Source organism: Macaca nemestrina, chromosome 7 (genome assembly GCF_043159975.1).
Source record: "Macaca nemestrina isolate mMacNem1 chromosome 7, mMacNem.hap1, whole genome shotgun sequence".
Lineage (NCBI taxonomy): Eukaryota > Metazoa > Chordata > Mammalia > Primates > Cercopithecidae > Macaca > Macaca nemestrina.
The window spans coordinates 17,367,000-17,389,949 of NC_092131.1; the positions used below are offsets into that span (position 1 = coordinate 17,367,000).

A 22,950-nucleotide genomic window follows, 5' to 3' on the forward strand; every position below is an offset into this window, starting at 1 on the left:
GTCCAGGTTTTCATCACCATGGTAACCGCTGGGGGGTGGAAGCAGAATTTCTCAGCATTCCAGACACAGATTACATGGGGGAAGAAAGAGCAAGAAAGACAGACCTGAGCCAGGCCTGAGAGGTCAAGGTCAGCACCCCAGGGAGCCCCATTTCTTCTCTGGCCTCTTCATATCCTTCTCACCTCCTTCTCCTTTTAGCATTTCTCTCTGCCTCCTGTTCTCTCTACATCCCTCTTTCCTGGCTCCCTTCCCTGAGCCCCTGCTTACAGGAGGTGGCTAGTCCGCATGTGCCACGTGCCAGGCACAGGTTCATGTGCTTCACACGTGGGGACTCATTTAATTCCCCTGCTCTGTGTAGGAGGCACTATGATCACTCCCATTCCACTGATGAAAAAATGGAGGCTCAGGGAGGTTGGGTGACTTGCCTCACAGTAGATGGTGGACTTGGGAGTTTGATGGGACTCCAACGACTGCACCCTCAGTTACAAGGTATTTGGATGGTCTCCCTTGTTTGAGAAACTCAGGGCCCCCCAGTGAAATGCAGGTGAGGGTGGGAGGCAGAAAAGAGGCACAGGTGGCCCATACTCTGGGGACCCCATTGGGCCTCCCCACTCTCTGTTCCTTCTGTCTCACCCCATACTGACAGTCCTGGTTTGGGCCAGGGCAGAGGGCGAGGCTGGCAGCCCATTCCTCCTGAAACACTGCTTTAGGGCTGATTCCCTGGCCTTGGCCGACCAAAGCACTCTCATTCAGGGTCAGGAAAGGCTCCCTAGTTTAGGGATGGCGCTGGAAAGTCCAGGGGGCCTAGAGACCTAGGTACCACTCCTAGCACTCACACATTCCCCAGGGATGCCCTGCAGAGAGAGAACCTGGCCCAGGAAGCCTGGCTTATGCCACACCATAACCCTGCAAGAAAATTCCTCAGAATTTCAGGCTTCACTGTCCTCCTTGCTGCCTCTTTGGTGAAGGCGAGGGGTGGATGGGAGGCCACAGATTAGGATAGCAACTCAGCCATGCCAGTCACTTGGCATGGCCTCCATGGCTGGCCACTCACCAGCTTCTAAAGACCAGAACAAACTGGGGACTGGGAAAGTCCTGCTTCACTTCTGGGGACAGAGAATCTTTCATTCCTGGCTTTAAAGATGGCTGAGTCCTCGCCAGACTGGCTCTGCCTGTGCCTCACTCCCTCCTGGCTTCTGTATCCCGCAGCTCAAGCTCCTCCACTCACTGCCTTCAGTGTGATTTTTGTCTTCTGCTCCTTCTACAGATTGCCCCACATTTCTTCCAAATCTCTGGCTCAAATCTCCAAGACAGAGCTCCAGCATGGACCTCTTAATTATTGGTATCGTGACTGGGGAGAACTCCCCCTCCAGGCCATCCCATTGGCTGCTTGCCAGACTGCTGATTGGCTGCCCTGGGACTGGGGCTTCCCCCTGGTCCAATCAGCTATCACCAGGGAGGCCGCGTCCTCCTCCGTGGTGATACTGAATGTTACTGAATGTTGTTGCTAAGATCATAGATGCAGTTTTTCATTGTTTAAGTCAGTGGGAGTTGCGAATCCTTTGACCTGAACAGCCACCAACTCACTACTTGAAGTCCTGCCATAAGCCTCCAGCAAAGAGTCAGTTGCTTCTCTGCTTCCATATGGCAGTTGAGTTGGGGTTTCTGTTATCTGCAACCAAAGCCTCGTGGCTGACACTCATTTCATAGGTTTATGGCAAGATTGAATTGGGACCTGTTTCAGGCTTAGCCATGACCTCACAGAGCTGAGGTGAGGGGATCGAGAATGGTGCCCCAGGAAACCTGGAGGTTCCACTCCCACTCATCAGCCTCCTTCCAACGGCCAGCAAAAAGTGACCGGGGAGGCTTGTGTTTCATCTGTAGTCATTGGTGGCTGCTCCCTGGTCCCAGGATGCCTATGCTGGAAAGGACCAGAGAAATTAACTCATCCAACCACCTGCCACGATTTGGACGGGGGGAACCCCAAGGCACAAACCAGGCTCTGAGAGGCCAGCCCTGGGCCAGGCCTCCCACCTGAAGAGCCAGGTTTCCATCACCCATATGGTGGGGAGGGTAATCTGCAGCCAGAGGCCTCCCCAGCCTCGCAGGGCTTGCTGAAGTCTCTCATCAAGCCAGCCCTACAAATGTCTCCTTGGTTCCTGGAGCCTCCTCATTGAAGGGATTGCGGCTGTGCCTCCAGGGTGTTATTCATGCCTCACTATGTAGGCAGAATGTCCCAGCCTAGTGCTGGGACAGGGAAGGGTGGGAAGACACGGCCATTCCAGGAGGCAGAGGCCAAGGTGTGGAAGATCACCCAGCCCCGCTCCCCCATCCCTAGCCTCGGATAATGTAGAATCACTCCTTTGTTGTTTTATGAGGTCTTCCCTGGCATGGATGAAAATAAGCCCCCTTCTCACTTTCCCTCACATGGCTCTCCATGCGAGGCCAGTGAGGGGGCATGCCTACCTCTCCCCACTGAGCCCCACCCAGTTCTTTTACCCATCCACACTGGCCTCCACCTCCAGAACCCTGGCCACCCTAGTCATTGATGTCTGCTCTTTTTTCCAAAGTAGGGAGGACAAACTACAGCCCAAGGGCCAAATCTGGCCCACCCCTTGTTTTTGTAAATAAAGTTTTATTGGAGCACAGCCACACACATTTGTTTACTGTTGTCTGTGGCTGCTTTTGAGCTACAAAAGCCAAGTGGAACAGTTACAAGGGAACCCGTATGGCCCAAAGCTTAAAACATTTACTACTTGATCTTTACAGAAAATTTCTGACTTTCGTTCTAAAGCATCACTGGTCCCCTCCATTGCACAGGGGACCTCAGGGATGACCATTTAGGATGGATACCTTCTTTCCCCTCCTTGGACCCCATGTGTGACTGCTCAGTGCAGCCTCAGATGCCGTGGCTTCAGTAGCCATGGCCCAGTACTGGCTTCACAAGAATCCATGTGGGCAACACAGATGCCCAGGTCACATTTGCACAGCCTGCTGCTAAGGCCTGTTGCCCAGACAAACTCCCCCAGCCCTTGAATTCTGCAGGACTTGCATTCATCTTTGGTTCTGTTTGCCTTTGTCACCTTCATCCCAATCTCTTACTTTATGAAGACAGCTTTGAACCATGGGTCTCTCATCCACTTGTGCATTAGCCCTCTCAGTTTTGTGTTTTGTATACATTTCAACTTCTTTTCCTTATGTTCATTCAAGTTGTTGACTTTAAAAGAGCCCTGTGGGGCTGGGAGCAGTGGCTCACACCTGTAATCCCAGCACTTTGGGAGGCCAAAGTGGGAGGATCGCTTGAGCCTAGGAGTTTGAGACCAGTCTGGGCAACACAGCGAGACCCCATCTCTGCTAAAATATTTGTAAAAATTTGTCAGGTGTGTTGGCCTGTGCCTGTCATCTCAGCTACTTGGGAGGCTGAGGTGGGAGGATCATTTGAGCCCAGGAGGTTGAGGCAGCAGTGAGCCATGATTGTGCCACTGCACTACAGCATTGGTGACAGAATGAGACTCCATCTTAAGAAATAATAAAATAAAAAAGTCCTGTGGCACATCGCTAGAGACTTCCTTGCTGGGCTGTTATTGATCCATCCTAATCAATACTCCTTAAGCATCATTACTCAGCCTGCTGTGACCCGTCTCCACCTGCAGCCTGCAAGCTTCCACTTTGCATCCGATCCATCAGGATGCTGTCAGACATTTTGTCTAATATTTGGCTGGGTTTTTGTTCTCAAATACTGCTGTCCACCTCTTAGAAAACAGAATCGCAGAACAGAAGGGACTTTTGGAAATCACCTAACTGATTCTCTTTCCTCACAGATGGGAAAATTGGGTCTCAGCAAAGCGACTGTCCAAGATGACAGCAAATGGGTGGCTTATTTTTCGAGTCAGGAGCTGGGTGCTATTTGCATGACCCCATGACGACACAGACTGCATATCGGAGGAGGCATTCCGCTGTAACAAACAGGCCCACGCAGGTAACATCTCCCTGCAGCAGAAGCACATTTCTTGCTCACACTTACACTAGTCCTAGGGTAGGTATTGAGGGTGGGGGTCAGCTGTCTTCTACATGGTCCTCGGAGACCCAGGTTTCTTCCCTCCTGTGGCTCAGTCATCCTGTAGGGCCTCATCGTGATCTGCCTCCAGCAGACAGAAGACAGAGCCCTGGCCCAGTTGGGAAAATCGTCCTTCTACTTTACTGAAATCCCAAGTGATTCTTTTCTGGCTCTCACTGCTCCCCTCCTCCTGCCAGACCTCGGCCTTCTCTGGGCCCCTGTGTCACAAGCTCAGCCCTCTGCCCACTGGGAAGGGCCTGGTCTGGGCTCCGAGCTGGTCAGGTGGGCAAGGCTGCAGTCCAAGTCACCAAGCAGAGGGAGGCTGGGCTCACTGAGCAGCTGGTGTGTGCTCAGTAATCATCCAGTCTGCAAGGAGGAGGGGGGGCTGTCCCCCATCCTGTGTCAGGAGAGAACAGGAAGCAGCAGCTGGCAAGGTCACAATTGGAGCCTGCCCACATGGAATTCACATCCCTCTCTGAATCTAAATGTGCCTGGTGCCATGGAGAAGGCAGCAGTGCCTACCTCTCAGGAGAATCCGTCAGATGAAGGGGTCTGCAAGCCCAGCTCTCTGAGAGGTGGGTGTCTTGGTGGCAGCTGCTGCGGTGGCTGGGTGAGATTATGACCCCTGGCCCCTCTTCTTAACATTCCATGTCCACCAGCACCCTCATCTGCTAGCAGTTTTCTTAGAATCTATGTTGGTGAAGTCCGGGCTCTTGCTCCTGGCATCCAAGGCCTTCCCTTGGGCTCATCCCTGTCTCACCTCTCCCTACTACCTGCCCATGACATGTTCTTCCTTGAGTCAGGGTAGCATGGGTGTCTTTGGCATCATGCAATTCCTGGTTCTGCTATTTACTAGCAGTATGACCTTGGGCAATCTCTCTGTGACTCAGTCTTCTTATCTGTAAAATGGAGCTCATAATAATTAGTTAGCAGGGATATTGTGTGGATTAAGTGACATGAAGGTATGTATATGAGCCTAGCACAGTGCACCATAAATATTCGTTTTCTCCATGCCTTTCCCCTTTCTCATCTGGACTCACAAGGCTTCTTCTTCCTCACTGCCCAGCCAGTTGTCACTTATACCTCTGCTTCCAATAGTTTTCCACTTCCTGCTGGAGGTAGAGCTTCTCTGACCAGCTCATTCCCCAAGGATCTTTGTGATAGTACTAATTGATGGAGAAGAGCTATATATTTGTAACCTGCATAAAATGCAAGGCTCCATATGAACCAGTCTTTGCATGAATTTGCACTCCAAGACTCATAGTCTGGCAACCAAAAGTAACTTAAAATTACATTTCAATCCTTTTCTGATTCTTGAAAAACAATGGAATTCTTGACCCTTACCTGACTTCTCAGAAGGTCCTTTGCCACGCCCACTGCAGCTCTCGCCAGCACACCCCACAAACTTCCCCCAGCCCCACTCCCATGGTCTGTCTCCCACCCTCTCCCCTCTAGTCCTTCACTGTGTACCTTGCTGGAGCCGGGGGTGGGGATGGGCATGGGCGTGGGACATAAACACCACAGATTAGTATGTCCTGTCCTCTTTACCTTCGGAGGCATTTGGGCTTGCCAGGGGTATCTCCTCTAATTTTAAACTCCTGAGAAAGGGACTCAGGATTTGGGAGATTGACTTTTTTTTTCTTTTTTTTTTTAGATGAAGTCTCACTCTGTCGCCCAGGCTGAGGTGGAGTGGCGTGATCTCAGCTCCCTGCAACCTCCACCTCCCGGGATCAAGCGATTCTCCTGCCTCAGCCTCCCAAGTAGCTGGGATTATAGGCACCCACCACCACACACAGCTAAGTTTTTCTATTTTTAGTGGAGACGGAGTTTCACCATGTTAGCCAGTCTGGTCTCGAACTCCTGACCTCAAATGATCCACCTGCCTCGGCCTCCCAACGTGTTGGGATTACAGGCATGAGCCATCACACCCGGCCAACTTTTTATTTTATAAAATTTCAAAAAGGTAGAAAATTTGCAAGAATAGTACAAGGAGCTCTCTTATATCTTTGACCAAAATGCACCAATTGCTTACTTTTTACCCATTTTTCTTTCTTTCACTCTCTCTCTCTCTATATATATATACACACACACACACACACACACACAATATATGTATATATAACTATATAATCATATATTTTAATATATACATATATTTTACATCATACATTGTAATGTTTGTATTATATGTACATATATATGTATATCTTTTTTCTGAAATCATTTGCAAGTAAATTGGAGATAATGTGCCTTTTTATCCCTAAATACTTCTGTGGGAATTTCCTAAGAAAAAGAACATACTGTTGTATAACCATAGCCCAGTTATCAAAATCAGGAAATTAAACATTCCAGCAATATACTATTATCTATTTCACAGTCCATATTAAAATTTAATCAATTGCCCCAATACTGTGCTTGATAGCTCTTTTATTTTCCTAGTCCAAGATGCAATCCACATTCCCTAATTGCAATTAATAGTCATATTTCTTTAGAAAACAGTATTTTATGTTTTATTTTTTTTTCTGAATCCTGACCCCTACCCAGCAGTTCTTAAAACACTATGAACTTAATAGCAAATTAGTAAACACTGATCTGAATTGAGACAAAATGATTTAAATATAGTAACTGGAGATTCTGGGCCGGGCGTGGTGGCTCGCGCCTGTAATCCCAGCACTTTGGGAGCGCAGATTACCTGAAGTCTGGAGTTCAAGACCAGCCTGACCAACATGGAGAAACCATGTCTTGACTAAAAATATAAAATTAGCCTGGCATGATGGCACACGCCTGTAATCCCAGCTACTCGGGAGGCTGAGGTGGGAGAGTTGCTTGAACCTGGAAGGTAGAGGTTGCAGTGAGCCGAGATCATGCCATTTCACTCCAGCCTGGGCAACAAGAGTGAAACGCCATCTCAAAAAAAAAAAAGGATTCTCATACCCTATGACAAGCTGTTGGTTATGTACCCAATAGTCATTCTCCTGGATTGCTGGGCATGGTAGTGGTTGGATGGAAGGATAGGTGGATGCATAAATGGATAGATGGATGACAGACGGGTAAATAAGGAATAGCTGGAGAGAGAGAGGATGGAATGGGCAGATGGATGGATGGATGGATGGATGGATCATAGATGGGCAGGTAGAGGATGGGCAGGTAGAGGAATGGATTCTATGAATGGAGAAATGGAGGAATTTGGTGATTTGTGGACACATGATGGATGGTTGGGGGAATGAATGGTTAAATTGGGAGAATCAGTGGGTGGAGATTGTTTATGCCCAATTTCACAATGATGGACTGAATGAAGTACTTGGATAGGAGTCAGAGGTCCTAGGTTCAGGCTCCAGCTCTGCCTCCTCCTAGCTGGAGCTTCTGGAGAGCTCATTCCCCAGTGGGACCTCAGCAGCATTCTCTATGAAATGAGGTTGCTGGGCTGAGGGGCCTCTTTGACCCTTCTAGTTTGAAACAACTCATGTCTCAGAAACGTTCAGTGGTTTTCTGAAGATGGTGGAATTGGTGACCATGGAACTCAGATGTTGATCTGGACAATCTGGCTCTAAAGTGCATGTTTGTAAACTATGCTGCTTTCCTGCCACTATTGAGACATCAGAAGAAAGATTCCGAGGCCAGCCAGGGGCTCTTTGTCTCCAGTGCCAAGCCCCACCTCTCCAGTCCACCAAGCCACCGCCTCAGCCAACCCCTCTGAGACCCAGACACCAGGAAGCACCTGGGCTTGTTCCACATTTTGCTGCCTCTCCCAGAGCCCAAGGGATGACGCAAGTGGCATTTTCCACAGGCCCCTCCCTGCTCGCTTTCCTCCCAGCTCAGCCTCTCCATATCCCCCCGTCCCCATCCCCAGCACCCTTTGTCACACCCTCACCCCACACACAGCAGCTTGCAAGACTTCCTGCCCCCGCCATGCACCACAGGAACCCAGGAAAGGTGCCGCAGCTCCGCAGCTCTGAGACCTGGCTCCTTTCCAGCCATGTGCGAGTAAGGTATCAGCACCTGCCCACACGGATAGGAATTGGGCTCCGCTCCCACGGATACCAAGAATGCAAGATTTTCAAGGTGCCTTAAGACAGGTATCAACTTGCCTCCTGGATTCTCCAACAGGAGGCCCAGCAGGTGCTGAAGATGACAGCAAACAAGGGCACCAAAAACTAAATGAGGAAAAAGAAAATATTTTAGAAAGATAGTGATATGTAATGTTGCAAAAGCACTATCCAAGTAACAATCATGAAAAAAATCAGAATTCGGTTGCATTATGGTATTTCCATTATAGTCTTGTTTTACTTTTGTCTGACTTGTGGGGTGATGGTGAGCACCAGAATCTCTCTGGAATGTAGGGCCCTAGGAAGTCTTGATGTGGCCCCACGTTCCGGGAGTTTGGAGCAGCTTGATAGCTGGGACCAAGCTCTTGAGCAGCGAGAGCTGAGGCCTAGGCCCACAATCTGGCATTTCAGAGGTCTGCGGACATGAACGCCACATGGAACCTCAGAGAAGCCCTCCTCCAGGGCTGCCTCCTCTAGCCTCAGCTCTCTGCAGCTTGGCCTCCCTAGGCCCACCTGAGGTAAGGAGTGCTCTCCCTCCCCACCAGATCACAAGTGTATGAACCCTCAGGGAGGTAACACACCTAAGGCCTCATACCTAGTTCCAGACAGAGCCAAGACTTGAACCTAACGTGGTAGAAAATAAAGGGTGCATGAAATACAATCCACATCATTTGTTCCAGGAGCCTTTACTAAAAGCTGTCCCTGGCAGAGACCCAACGTTGTAACTAGGTCAACAGTTCGCTTTGAACTTAAGGTTGGAAGAGATGGTTAATGTATTATTGCTATATCCTTTTGCAGAGATTTTGTACACATCAATTTTTAACCAGAACATGTGCTTAATACATCTGCACACGCCATACTCATCCCTCGTCGAGCCCACTAACCTCTTCTGAGCACCAGCTCTGGACCAGACACCTCACTGCACTGATGGCCAGAAAGATGTATAAACAAAGAATTCACAACCCAGTTTGTGATTGAGAAAGGGCTTGCACTAAGTGCTCTGAAAGCACCAAAGACCGAATGACGAATTTTACCTGAAGAGGTGGGAGAAAGACTCACCAGGGAGCTGGCATTTTGAGCTGGGTCAAGAGGGATGAGAAAGAGGAAAGTGGGAGGAAGAAGTCACATTTCTTGAGCACAGTATTAATTAGGATAATGTTGTTTGCTACAGCAAACAAACCCTGAAATGGACAATGGGTCAAATATGATAGAAGTTTATTAGTTTTTCATGTAAAATCCAAAACCATATTTTTGATTAGCAGGTGACTCTCTTCCAAGTGGTGATTCAGGGATCCAACCTCCTTCCACATTGTGGCTCCACCATCTTCACCTTGTCTGTCTGCATCAAACTAGCAAAAGGAAAAAGAACGTGGAAACTTTCTTGAGAGAGGCTCTTTGTAGCCCTTACCAGAAAGTGGTACACATCATTCTGATCACATTCCACTGGCTAGCACACAGCAGGCTTCTCCCACACCACCTGCAAAGAAGAGTGGGAAATGTTATCTAAGCCTATGGGCAGGAAGAAGAACTGGGCTTGGTGAACAGCTCTGACAAACAGCTGTTCACTGTGTTATCTCTTTAAATTGTATTACGCTTATCGGCAACCCAGTAAAGTGAGGCATTGTTAGCATTCCCATTTCACAGATGAGAAAGCTGAGGCTTGAAAAGACTCATCAACCTGCCCAAAGCCTCAGACCTGGCAAGTGGCTGAGCTGTGACTCAACACCAGGTTTGTCTGTGTGGGTCCAAGGCTTGTTCACTTTCCTGATATCATAAGCTTCCCCAGGAAGGGGAAAGAACAGAAAGCAGACATGAAGGTGAACGGAGGAGTCTGAAAGACCAACAGAGGGTGAGGCAAAAGGAAGCACAGAGGGGTAGATTTTGAAGGTGGTGGCAGCAGCCAGTGTGGAGGCAAGAACATGCAAAGTGAATTTCATGAGAATCTTTGCAGTTCATACTGTCACCCACACATAGGCTGTGGGTACCAGAGAAGGGTTTAAAAACAGGCCCCACTAACCTCACTTGATCACAGATAGATCTTACATAAACCCAGATAGAAAAATCTTAAATAAAATGCTAGCAAACAAAAACCATCTGCACATTAAAAAACAACACATCATGACTGTTGAACATGATGCTGGGGATATTAACCAAAGCAATTAGACAAAAGAAAGCAAGAAGAGGCAGAAGAATTGGAGAGGAAGAGATAACAGCAATCTCTACTTGCAGGTGATAAGACTATACATAGGGAGAAGGCAAAAGGATATGAAATAAATGCTATAAACAATGAGGATTTATTTTATTTTTTTGAGATGGAGTCTCACTCTGTTGCCCAGGCTGGAGTGCAATGGTGCCTTCTTAGCTCACCGCAACCTCCGCCTCCTGGGTTCAAGTGATTCTCCTGCCTCAGCCTCCTGAGTAGCTGGGATTACAGGCATGTGCCAGCATGCCCAGCTAGTTTTTGTATTTTTGGTAGAGATGGGGTTTCACCATGTTGGTCAGACTGGTCTCAAACTCCTCCTGGCCTCAAGTGATCCACCTGCTTTGGCCTCCCAAAATGCTGGGATTACAAGTGTGAGCCACTGTGCCCTGCCTGATAATTCAATAAATAGTAAAATATAAAATTAACATGGAGAGGCCTGGTGTGGTGGCTCACACCTGTAATCCCAGCACTTTGGGAGGCCAAGGTGAGTGAATCATGAGGTCAGGAGTTCGAGACCAGCCTGACCCACATGGTAAAACCCCATCTCTACTAAAAATACAAAAATTAGCCAGGCATGGTGGTGCATGCCTGTAATCCCAGATACTCAGGAGGCTGAGGCAGGAAAATCACATGAAACCGGGAGGCAGAGGTTGCAGCGAGCTGAGATCATGCCACTGCACTCTAGCCTGGATGACAGAATGAGACTACATCTAAAAAAAAAAAAAAAAAAAAAAAAATTAACATGGAGAAATCAATAGTCTTCATATATATAACAAATTAGCAGTTGGGAGAAAAACTAATGGAAGAGCAGACTCCATTCATAATAGCAAAAATTAAAATAAAATATTTAGACATGCACTGAATAAGAAATGTACAAAATGTATAGGAGGAAAACTGAAAACATTTCTGCAAGACACAAATGTCCACTTGAACAAATTGATGTATATACCATGATCATGGTGGAAAAAATCAACATCATAAAAATGTCACTACTTCACAAGCTAATTTATAAACTTAATTTAGAAATTTAATCCTCCCACCCATGCTATCTTTTTTTTCATGGACCATCAGTGATTGATTATAAAATCCATATGGAATAAAACTAGTAAGGGTAGCCAGAGAAAAATCTAAAAAAGAAGAAGAATAGGGTTCCTAGTCTTATAAGATATTTAACATATTTTAAGCTTCTATACAGTTAACCCTTGAACAACATGAGTTTGAACTAAATGAGTCACCTTATACATGGATATTTTTCAATAAATACATTGGAAAATTTAGAGGTAGATTTACAACAACTTGAAAAAACTCACGGACAAACTGTGTAGCCTAGAAGTATTGAAAAAAGTTTGAGAAAAATTAGATTTGTCATGAATGCATAAAATATATGTAGATCGTTCCTTTTATCATTTACCACCCTAAAAGATACACAAATCTATTACAAAAAGTTAAAATTTATCAAAACAGACACCAACACAGATCATACATGATGCCATTTGCAGTTGAGAGAAATGTAAACAAATGTAAAGATGCAGTATTAAATCACAACTGGATAAAATTAACTGCAGTACACACTGTGCTACTGTAATAATTTTATAGCCACCACCTCCTGTTGCTATTGCAATGAGCTCAAGTACTGCAAGCAGTTGATTTATCCAGTAAATTGCATATTCCAATACAAAATGATCTCTCAGTTCTTGCATCTTTTTCATTGTTTAGTGCAATATTGTACACCTGGAATAGCACAATGGGTCCCATATGAAGTGCCACTAGTGATACTGAAAGTGCTTTGAAGAAGCAAAGAAAAGTCATGACATTACAAGAAAAAGTTGAATTGCTTGATATGTACCATAGACTGAGGTAAGTAGCTGCAGTTACCCGCCATTTCAAGATAAATTAATCTAGTGTAAAGACCTTTGAAAAAGAAAAGAAGAAAAGAAAAGAAAAGAAAAGAAAAAAAAAGAAAGGAAAAAGAAAAGGAGTCCACATTACAGTGGCTCACGCCTGTAATCCCAGCACTTTGGGAGGCTGAGGTGGGGAGATGGCTTGAGCCCAGGAGTTCAAGACCAGTGTGGGTGACATAGGGAGACCCTGTCTCTATAAAAAATTTTAAAATTAGCCAGGTGTGGTGGTGCACACCTACAGTCCCAGTTACTTGGGAGGCTGAGGCAGGAGGATCACTTGAGCCTGGTAGGTGGAGACCACAGTGAGCCATATCATGCCACTGCACTCCATCAAGGGAGACAGAGCAAGACCCTGTCTCAAAAGTTAAATAATATTAAAAACAAAGAGAAAATTATGAAGCCATCACTGCAGCTACACCAGCAGGCATAAAAACTGTGTATTTTCTTGTGAAATACCTTTTTATCTCATGTTGAAAATGCAGCTTTTACATAGGTGTGGATTGCTGGAAGAAAGGTATACCTGTCAACTCTAATACCATTTGAGAAGAAGTGAAGTCGTTATATGACAACTTAAAGAAACAGGAAAGCAAAAGATCTAAAGCTGAAGAATATAATCCCAGTAAAGGATGGTTTGATAATTTTAGAAAGATATTTGGCTTTAAAAATGTCAACATAACAGAAGCAAGCTCTGCTGATCAAGAGGCAGCAGAAGAGTTCCCAGGCACCATTAAGAAAATCATTGAGGAGAAAGGATAACTGCCTGAACAGGTTTTAAATGTAGACAAAAGTGCCCTATTCTTGGGGGGTGGGGGGAGTCACAAAGGACATTAGTAAGGAAAAGCAGCAAGCATTGGGATTTAAGGCAGGAAGGGATAAGCTAAATCTGTTGTTTGTGCAGATAAGTTGGGTTTATGATCAGGACTGCCCTTATATATAAAGCTGCTAGCCCCTGGGCCTTGAAGGAAAAGGATAAACATGAGCTGCCAGTTTCTTGGTTGTAGAACAAGAAGGCCTGGACAACAAGAACCCTTTTTCTGGACTAGTTCCATTGATGCTTTGTCCCTGAAGTTAGGAAGTACCTTGCCAGTAAGAGACTGCCTTTTAACATTCATTTGATCTTGGACAATGCCCTGGCCATCCAGAACCCCATCAGTTCAACACTGAAGTCAAAGTGTTCTACTTGTCCCCAAGCACAACATCTCTAGTTCAGCCTCTAAATCAGGGAGTCATAAGGGCCTTCAAGGTTCATCACATGCAGTGCTCTATGGAAGTGATTGTCAACACTGCTGAAAAAAATGCTGATAAAGAGAACATTATGAAAGTGTAGAAAGAGGCCGGGCGCAATGGCTCACGCCTGTAATCTCAGCACTTTGGGAGGCTGAGGTAGGCAGATCACGAGGTCAAGAGATCGAGACCATCCTGGCCAACATGGTGAAACCCCATCTCTACTAAGAATACAAAAATTAGTTGGGCATGGTTGTGCACGCCTGTCGTTCCAGTTACTTGGGAGGCTGGGGAAGGAGAATCGATTGAACCCAGGAGGCGGAGGTTGCAGTGAGCCAAAATCGTGCCACTGCACTCCAGCTTGGCATAGAGCGAGACTTTGTCTCAAAAAAAAAAAAAAAGACAAAGTCTAGAAAGATTACACCATTGAAGATGCCATTGTTATTATAGAAAAAGCTGTGAAAGACATCATGCTTAAAACAATAAATTCCTGCTGGAGAAAACTGTGTCCAGATGTTGTGCATGACTTCATGGCTTCATAGAATTTATAACAGGTCCAATCAAGAAAATCATGAATGGGTTGGGTGCGGTGGCTCACACCTGTAATCCCAGGACTTTGGAAGGCTGAGGCAGGCAGATCACTTGAGGTCAGGCGCTAGAGACCAGCCTGACCAACATGGCAAAACCTCACCTCTACTCAAAACACAAAGAAAATTAGCGGGGCGTGGTGATGCACACTTGTAATCCCAGTTACCCAGGAGGCTGAGGCAGGAGAATCGCTTGAACCCGGGAGGTGGAGGTTGACATGAGCCAAGATCACACCAGTGCACTCCAGCCTGGGTGACAGAGCGAGACTGTCTAAAAAAAAAAAAAAAAAGAAAAGAAAAGAAACTCATGATTGATATTGTGAATATGGCAAGAAAGGTGGTGGTGGGGGTTGAAGGGTTTCAAGATATGGATCTTCGAAAAATTTAGGAGCTCGCTTTTGAAGCATCTGCTTGATCCTTTTCCAAGTGTACTTTCCTTCCTTTCATTTCCGCTCTAAAGCTTTTTAATAAACTTTCACTCCCGCTCTAAAACTTGCCGCAGTCTCTCCTTCTGCATTATGCCCCTCAGTTGAATTCTTTCCTCTGAGGAGGCAAGAATTGAGGTTGCTGCAGACTCTTATGGATAGGAATTCACCACCCGTAACATATAGTGCCATGTGACTCGGACTGGGCTATGTTTCCTAGTGGTAAGATATCTGTATGCCTCGCCTTCTTTGGCTGGAGGTGCTCAACCCCTGTGCATAGTTTTCTTCTGCCCTTTAACCCTCCTGCTTACTAAACAACCCCTTGGAACGATTCCACTTGGCCATAAGTGGCTCTGCTCCCCCCAGCTGATTTCTCACCTCACCCTAACAGGTGTCTCACGCGGGTGAGAAGGACCTTAGGGTCTGCACCGAGTAAAACTGAGGCTCACGAGAATGATAGGGCTAACGTCTAAAACAGGGCAATGTCTGGGGTTTCCTCTGCTTTTTCAGCTAAAATCAGATCTTTCCCAAAAACCTGAAAGCAACAACAACAAAAAAGCTAACAGAGGAATGAACAAAAGACGACTTGGAGAGGAGTGCTTCTGAACCAGTGCCAGATGATGAGGAAAAAGACATAGAAGAGCCAGTGCCACAAAACAATGGACATTAGACATTCTGACCGAAGAGTTCTGATTATTCAATACTGTTTTACTTCTTTTACAACATGGACCTGTCTATGATATGAGCCCTGAGACTAAAGCAAACAGTGGAAGAAGACTTGGTACCATATAGAGACATTTTTAGAGAAATGTAAAAGCAAAAAAGTGAGACAAAAATTACAATATATTTACATAAATTTACACCAAGTGTCCTTGCTTCTCCTGCCCCTTTTCCTCCTCCTCTACTTCTTCTACTTCTGCCACCCCTGAGACAACAAGACCCACCCCTCCTCTTCCTCCTCCCTGTCAGCCTACTCAGTGTGAAGACCATGAGGATGAAGACCTTTATGGTGATTCACTTCCACTTAATGAATCTTAAATCTATATTTTTCTTCCTTATGATTTACCTAGTAACATTTCTTTTCTCTAGCTTACTGTATTGTAAGAATACAGTATATAACACATATAAAACCCACAATATGTATTAATTGACTATGTTATCAGTAAGGCTTCTGATCAACAGTAGGCTATTAGTGATTAAGTTTTCAGGGAGTCAAAAGTTATATTCGGATTTTCAACTCTACAGGGGTCAGCATCCCTAGTCCCCACATTGTTTGAAGTTCAACTGCAATTTTAACAGTGTCTAGGCAAAGCGTGGTGGCTCATACCTGTAATCTCAGCACTTTGGGAGGCCAAGGTGGGCAGGTCACTTGAGGGCTGCTGGTAGTCCACTTTTATGGTTATTTCTTGATTTTATACTAAACAAGGGATGGATTACTCATGAGTTTTCTGGAAAAGGGATGGACAATTCCCAGAACTGAGGGTTCCTCTCTTTTTTAAACCATGTAGGATAACTTCTTGACGTTGCCATGGCATTTGTAAACTGTCATGGCGCTGGTGAGAGTGTGGTAGTGAGGATAACCACTTGTTGCCATCTTGGTTTTGGTGGGTTTTAGCTGGCTTCTTTACTGCAAACGGTTTTAACAGCAAGGTCTTGATTACCTGTATCTTGTGCTGACCTCCTGTCTCATCCTGTGACTAAAAATGCCTTAACTTACTGGGAATGCAGCCCAGCAGGTGTCAGCCTTATTTTATCCAGCCCCTATTCAAGATGGAGTCACGCTGGTTCAAACAACTCTGACATATTTCCCCCCTTCCTTTTATAAGAAAACTCTTAATCCTAATGGTTGTAGACAGACAAAGATCCATCTTCTGTAACTTATTTAGGCTGAATAGGGGCAATGATATTCCTGCCTAACTATTAGGGTATCTTGTATTCAAGGTAGAGAGGAGCTTAGTCAGAAATCATCAGTATGGTGAGGGCTATACATAACTGCAATGAAAGGTGATATCTGGATTAATAAATGTATAGTTTAGGAAAACATTCATTAAGCTTATCCTGCATTCTTACACAAAGAGCACAACAGCAACATATTTCACAACAGTAAAGCAAAATAAGCAAAATTATTCCAAGTAAACTAAATTAGAAGGCTTTCTATGAACTGGACAGCTGTTGGAACCAAGCTGATATGGGGTCACAAGCTGATTCCAATGTGCTGAGAATTAGAATATTGATCCAGATTCTTCCATTGCCCATCCCTCTGTTTCTTCTGAGCAGTAGCCAGAGATCACTGGTTGGTTCACAGAAATAAGCAGGGTCAGTCTAAATTGCAGGAAAAACAAACTCAAAAACAACTGATGAGACTAGAATCTAACAGGTGTACCATAGTTCTTCAAATACAGTTTTTTCTCTCTTCAGTCTCCCATTTTTACTAAAGACAAATCATGGTAAGACCAATTTCCTTTATTATACTTAGCCTGATTGTACAAAGTACAGCAAGAATAATTTTTTACATAGGCTTTTAAAATTGGCTTTGATGGAACCTTGTTCCATGGAAACAATCTCTGATAAGACTTTTTTTTTTTTTTAAAGCTGAGCCCAGCCATGCATTTGTACCATCAAATACCTATGAGTTGGATAAATTCCTCTCCTCTTGAAGTCCCAAGATAACTTGGGGCTCCTGGGCCTGTCAGAAAGTAACATTTTTTACTTACCACAGGTCAGGAACCCTGTACAGGAACTGTGGAGACAAGGTATGAGGCCAGTTTTCCCAAAGGGCTTTTATTGGCTCTGCAAGTCAAGTTTGATTCCCTAAAGGAAAGCACGCCATTCCAGTCAAAGCCTTGTTAAAATAACCAGTTTCTCCAATTGTGTACTGTTATGAAGGAAAACAGATTCTTATTGCACTTATGCAAACAACTATACTGCCATAAATTAAGAATGCTAACTAATAGTTTCCAAATTTTGGAGAAATCAGGTAGAGAGAAACAAATATGCTCCAAATTTTGTTCACAGAAGTATACTTCTCTCAATTGTTAAAAGCTGTAAATAGCTCAAAAGAAAAGTTTCCTTGATTCAAAAACAAAAGGAAGCATCAGGAACATTTTAAGCAAAAAGTCAAAAAGATTACTTCAGTCTTCTATTAATGCAGTTCACGCAGTTAGCTCCTGTTCTGCTTGATATTCATGAACGTTTTAGCTTTCCATGAATCCTGAAAGTTTTTTCCTCTATGCTAGGTCACAATCTCCAAAGTTATCAGAAACCTGCATTCGAGAGCACCTGTAAAATTCCTATAACTGATTATAAAACCACCTTTTGAAGAGGACCAAAATAAGACAATTGTCAGTAGATGACAAAAAGTTTTAGGACAGCCACTATTAAAGCCACAATTGACAAAGAAATTTTTGTCACTTCTGTGGTGTACAACAATTTTACATAATAAGTATAGTTATTGATATCATACCCTAAGTGATATTAGAATTATAGGAGTTTTCCATAATTTTGGAACACATACCAATTCCATATTTATACAAATACAGCCCAAAGAAAGCCAAACATCATTTCATATTTGACAATGCTTCCTGTATGACTTTTATACCAAATGAGCCCAATTTCACCTTTGCATCAGTGCATTATTGATGTTAACCCAATTCTTAATAAAACCTTATAGACAAACCTATCCAGTTTAATCAGTTTGACCATAAGGTACGATGCTCATAAATCTTTTATAACCCTTTACAAAATTTTGTTGAAGAGCAGATCAGTGCTCTATGGAAAACCTGTTGTGCTTTTATTTCAATGCTCACTTTATGAAAAAACTGAATAATACTCCTTTAACTTTAGCCAATATGTTCTCACACAGAAATTCTTTTACACATTAATTTTTCACAAATCTTCCAAAACGGGCTTAAACCTTCAGCTTTACCCTATCTAATTGACACAACCCTTTAACCCTTTAATCTAGGCAGAAAAACTACATTTCCATGCCTTCTTATAATCTTTTACCAAAACAGATTTCACTTTTCTTACACACCTTGCATGTAAAACTGTTTCTCCAGTAGCCTCAGTTACATATTACAATGTTAACTCTTAGCAACTTTTATTTTTGAAAAAAGTTGGTAAATAAGGGATTTTAATTATGTACTAGATGTGGAACCTAGGACCCAGACAGAAGTGCAGATAAGGGCTGACTGTTTTCAGCATAGCTAGGGGGCATGGCTCTCCACATGTCCCCAGGCCTTATCTAGAATCTAATGCTCCAAATTAGGTAAATTGAACAATTTTCAAAAGCCAAAGAAGCATTTTATGACTTTAAAGCATTTGAAAAACTTAATATCTGACCTGCCTAATTTAAATGAAATGTCTAAATTTTGAAGATATTTTTATTTTACCAATAATCTTTAAAACTGCCTTTATTTTCCAAAGCTTACTTAAGTTACATGAACTAAAAGACGTTACACTTTTTATTTTTCTGATAAAATATTTTAGTTAAGCTCTTATTTTTTTTTTACCTGTTTACACTTCCAACTTTAGTAATGAGAACACTTAATTAGATTATAAAATTCTGAGTTAGAAAATGAACATGAAGTTGATTCCACAGGATTGCCACTCATTTGTGACACTCTACAATACCCACTTGGGATGATGTTTGCAATTGCAAAACAATATGAAACCCATAAAACTATGGAGCATGTTCATATTAACATCTAGATCGCGTTGCTTAAAAGTGTCCATTACTTGCACGGATGAGGCCCTAAGGAGCTCTTATTTTTTAAGCCAGTTGATTAAAGATCTTTCATATCACACATAAACACATATAAATACACAGACAGAAGAAGATTTAGTACTTGTAAGATTTTTCATTTGTCACTTTTTAAGTTGGATTACTGATTTTGGATTGGAGCCCTTGGAGGAACAGGGCGAGGAAAGCATATCGTTTCTATGGCCTAATAAGCAGGCACAACTAGAAGGCAAAACAGATCACCCAATATTAAGGGTCCCATTTTTATACCAGATCCTGAATTCCGAAAAGAGGAATCAGCCCATCCCCATGAGAGTCTTATTTCTCAGCGAGGGGTAGGGACATCTCCATACTTACTAGGTGGCCAAGAGCATGCTTCTCTGATCCAAACATGCAGAGCTGAGTATTCCCCCATAACTGCCATTAGCTAGCCCTAAAAGTATATTCCCTACCTAGTTATTACACATCGAATTTCTCTTATAATACAAAGTAATTTCTGATACTCCAAAAAGTTAAAACTATCAGATAATGCAATGCAAAACGGAACAGAGCCTTAGATTTTGAGAAGGATTTATCTGCTTTCAATCCTGAAGTTTCATGAGGAAAACTGAGGTTTTTCCCAAAACAGGGTCTGTGGTGTCTCCTGTTTTTCCCAAGGGGTCCCAGACTGTTAGAGTGTGAATATCCACTTTTCATTAAGCTGACTTTTCACCACAGTGCATAGTGTTCTTTTTAAAAAGTCCTTTTAAATTTCTTATTACCCAGCATTAGCCAGGCCAAAAAGCCAGTATTTCTGTGCTCAGAGAAAGAAAAATTCAAGATGGTTTGTGGAGGGGAAGAGAATAACCAAATGATCAAGGTTACGCAGATATCAAACCAGAAAGGACTCATTCTCTAAGCCAGGATTGAACATGAGCCACCATTGTAAAATGGCAAAGCCTTAACTCCTGAGTTACGGCATTGGGCAGTTTCCATTGCTCTCCCCAGAAGGAGTCTAGAACACCCAGTTTTGAGCTTGTGAAGACTTTTAACTACTCAAGATAATTTTTGGAGCTATGAACCCCAAAATTCCTGTTCCCTGGATGGCGGAGACCAGGAGGAAGTACCACCATATGTTTACAAGGTCAAGCTCCCAAGGACATTTTTCCACATGTGGTCTCTGGCAGGATGGTTGCCCTGAGTAACAGAAAAGATAGGAAAGGGAAATGAGAGAGAGAAAACCATTGTCTGCAGCAGGATGGGGAAGGCCAAGAGCTCAGGAAGGCCAGAGAAAGACCCACCCATTGCAGCAACACTGAAAAGTTCAGGCAGCTGCTTGTCAGTTGCAAAAGGATCTTTTCCAGCAGTCTCATCAGCTCTCAAGTTTCTCTCCTTTGGGGAGAAAAAGCTCCCCATATCCCATGATCCTGTACATGCCTAATCCTGTCACCCATAGCTGTCAGCAAAGAGTGCAAGGGAGATAAATCCGAAGAGAATAGCGGTTAACGTTCCATAGTGCCAGATCCATTTTTAGGCAAGAGGAACTTTGAATTTGAAATGTCAGTATAACTCAGGATTTATTTTCCTCTTTCTAAACCACATATATATATATATATATATATATATATATATATATATATATGCATATCTCCTGCATTGTGTACTGAATAGCCTTAGAAGTGATAATACCACAGTAGCAATAAACATATTTAGCATCTTGATTGTGATCTCTAAGTACCCTTTCCCACTAGAAGAATCCAGGGTTCCTTGAGAAGTGGCTGATTTTAGGGCTGGAGCACCTTTTGATATGATGCCTTCTGGTACACAGCACCACCTGTGACTCCATTGTTCCCCAGAATACTACACCAGAATCTACTTAAGCCCTTAGATCAACCTCCAGTTTGCAGGAAAATGGAGGAGAGAGGAACATGCTGAACACCAAATCCAGACTGTGGGAACTTGCACAGTGTGAATGACCAAGTTTCTTTAACAAATAAATGGCATTTTCAGAAGGAAGGGCAAGTGATACAGATTGAAAGAGTCTTACACACTGCCAACCAAAAGCAGTGTGTAGACCTTGTTTGAATTCTAGTTCAAACAAGCAACTGTGAAAAGGCTTGAGACAATTGGGGGAAATTGAACATATTAGATGGTATCAAGTGATTAAATGTCAATATCAGGGTGATGATAGTGTTATGGTTATACTAGTTACTAACAGATGAAGCAATATGACAGAATGTTAAAGCTAAGTAATGAGTGTGTGGGAGTTCTTTAGACTACTCTCTCTCTCTCTAACGTGTGCTTGGACATTTTCATAACAAAAAGATTTTTTTTTAAAAAGGCCTAGTTAGAAGCAGAACTGCAATTCTTCAAAGACCAGCCCCCTCCTCTGGGCAGGGAGTAGCCACAAGTTCAGATCCATTCAGGTAGCTGGGAATTTGGTCCCTGTGAACTCAAACCACTGCTTATGATGAATGAAAAAGGGACTTGTTCCCACTTTTGCTATAGCCTCATGGTGGGAGGGAGAAACCTTCCCACTCATTGACTTTGGGCTTGCCCAGGTGACACTGGCATATTAGTGGCCAGGAAGTGAGCAGAGGCTTAAAATGTGCTTGCCCAGTGCAAAAAAACTGAAATCATAACAGTCCCTCAGACCACAGCACAATCAAGATTAGAACTCAAGATTAAGAAACTCACTCAAAAAAGCACAACTACATGGAAACTGAACAACCTGCTCCTGAATGACTCCCAGGTAAAAAATGAAATTAAGGCAGAAATCAAGAAGTTCTTTGAAACTAATGAGAACAAGGAGACAACATACCAGAATCTCTGGGATACAGGTAAAGCAGTGTTAAGAGGGAAATTTATAGCACTAAATGCCCACATCAAAAAGGTAGAAAGAGGCCAGATGTGGTGGCTCACACCTGTAACCCCAGCACTTTGGGAGGCCAAGGTGGGCAGATTGCCTGAGCTCTGGAGTTTGAGACCAGCTTGGCAACATGGCAAAACCCTGTCTCTACAAAAAATTTAAAAAAAAAAAAAATTGCTGGGCATGGTGGCACACGCCTGTAGTTCCAGCTACTTGGGGGGCTGAGGTGGGCGGATTGCTTGAGCCTGGGAAGTTGAGGTTGCAGTGAGCCAAGATTGTACCACTGCACTCCAACCTGGGTGACAGAGAGAAACCATGTGTCCAAAATAAAAAATTTTTAAAAAGCTAGAAAGATCTGAAATCAACAACTTATCATCATGACTAAAAGAATTAGAGAACCAAGAAAAAACAAACCCCAAAGCTAGCAGAAGACAAGAAATAACCCAGATTAGAGTGGAACTGAAGGAGATAGAAACACAAAAACCCCTTAAAAAATCAACCAATCCAGGAGCTGTTTTTTTTTTTTTAATTAATAAAATAGATAGACTGCTAGCTAGACTAATAAAGCATAAAAGAGAAAAGAACCAAATACATACAATCAGAAATGATAAGGGGGATATCACCACTGACCCCACAGAAATACTAACAACCATCAGAGAATACTGTGAACACCTCTATGCACATAAACTAGAAAATCTAGAAGAAATTGATAAATTCATAGACACATACACCCTCCCAAGACTGAACCAGGAAGAAATTGAGTCCCTTAATAGACCAATAACAAGTTCTGAAATTGAGGCAGTAATAAACAGTCTACCAACCAAAAAAAAGCACAGGCCCAGATAGATTTACAGCTGAATTCTACCAGAGGTACAAAGAAAGTCTGGTACCATTTTTACTGAAACTATTCCAAACAAT

The 22,950-nt window shown here is 43.6% G+C and overlaps 1 long non-coding RNA gene across 1 annotated transcript; it reads left to right on the top strand.

The window, feature by feature from the left end:
• Window positions 1-19: 19 nt before the first annotated feature.
• LOC105467561 (uncharacterized) lies at window positions 20-15,303 on the top strand. The gene is made up of 3 exons (XR_978959.2): window positions 20-128; window positions 3,822-3,979; window positions 14,954-15,303. It is a non-coding gene; the product is annotated as an uncharacterized lncRNA (long non-coding RNA).
• Window positions 15,304-22,950: the final 7,647 nt, after the last annotated feature.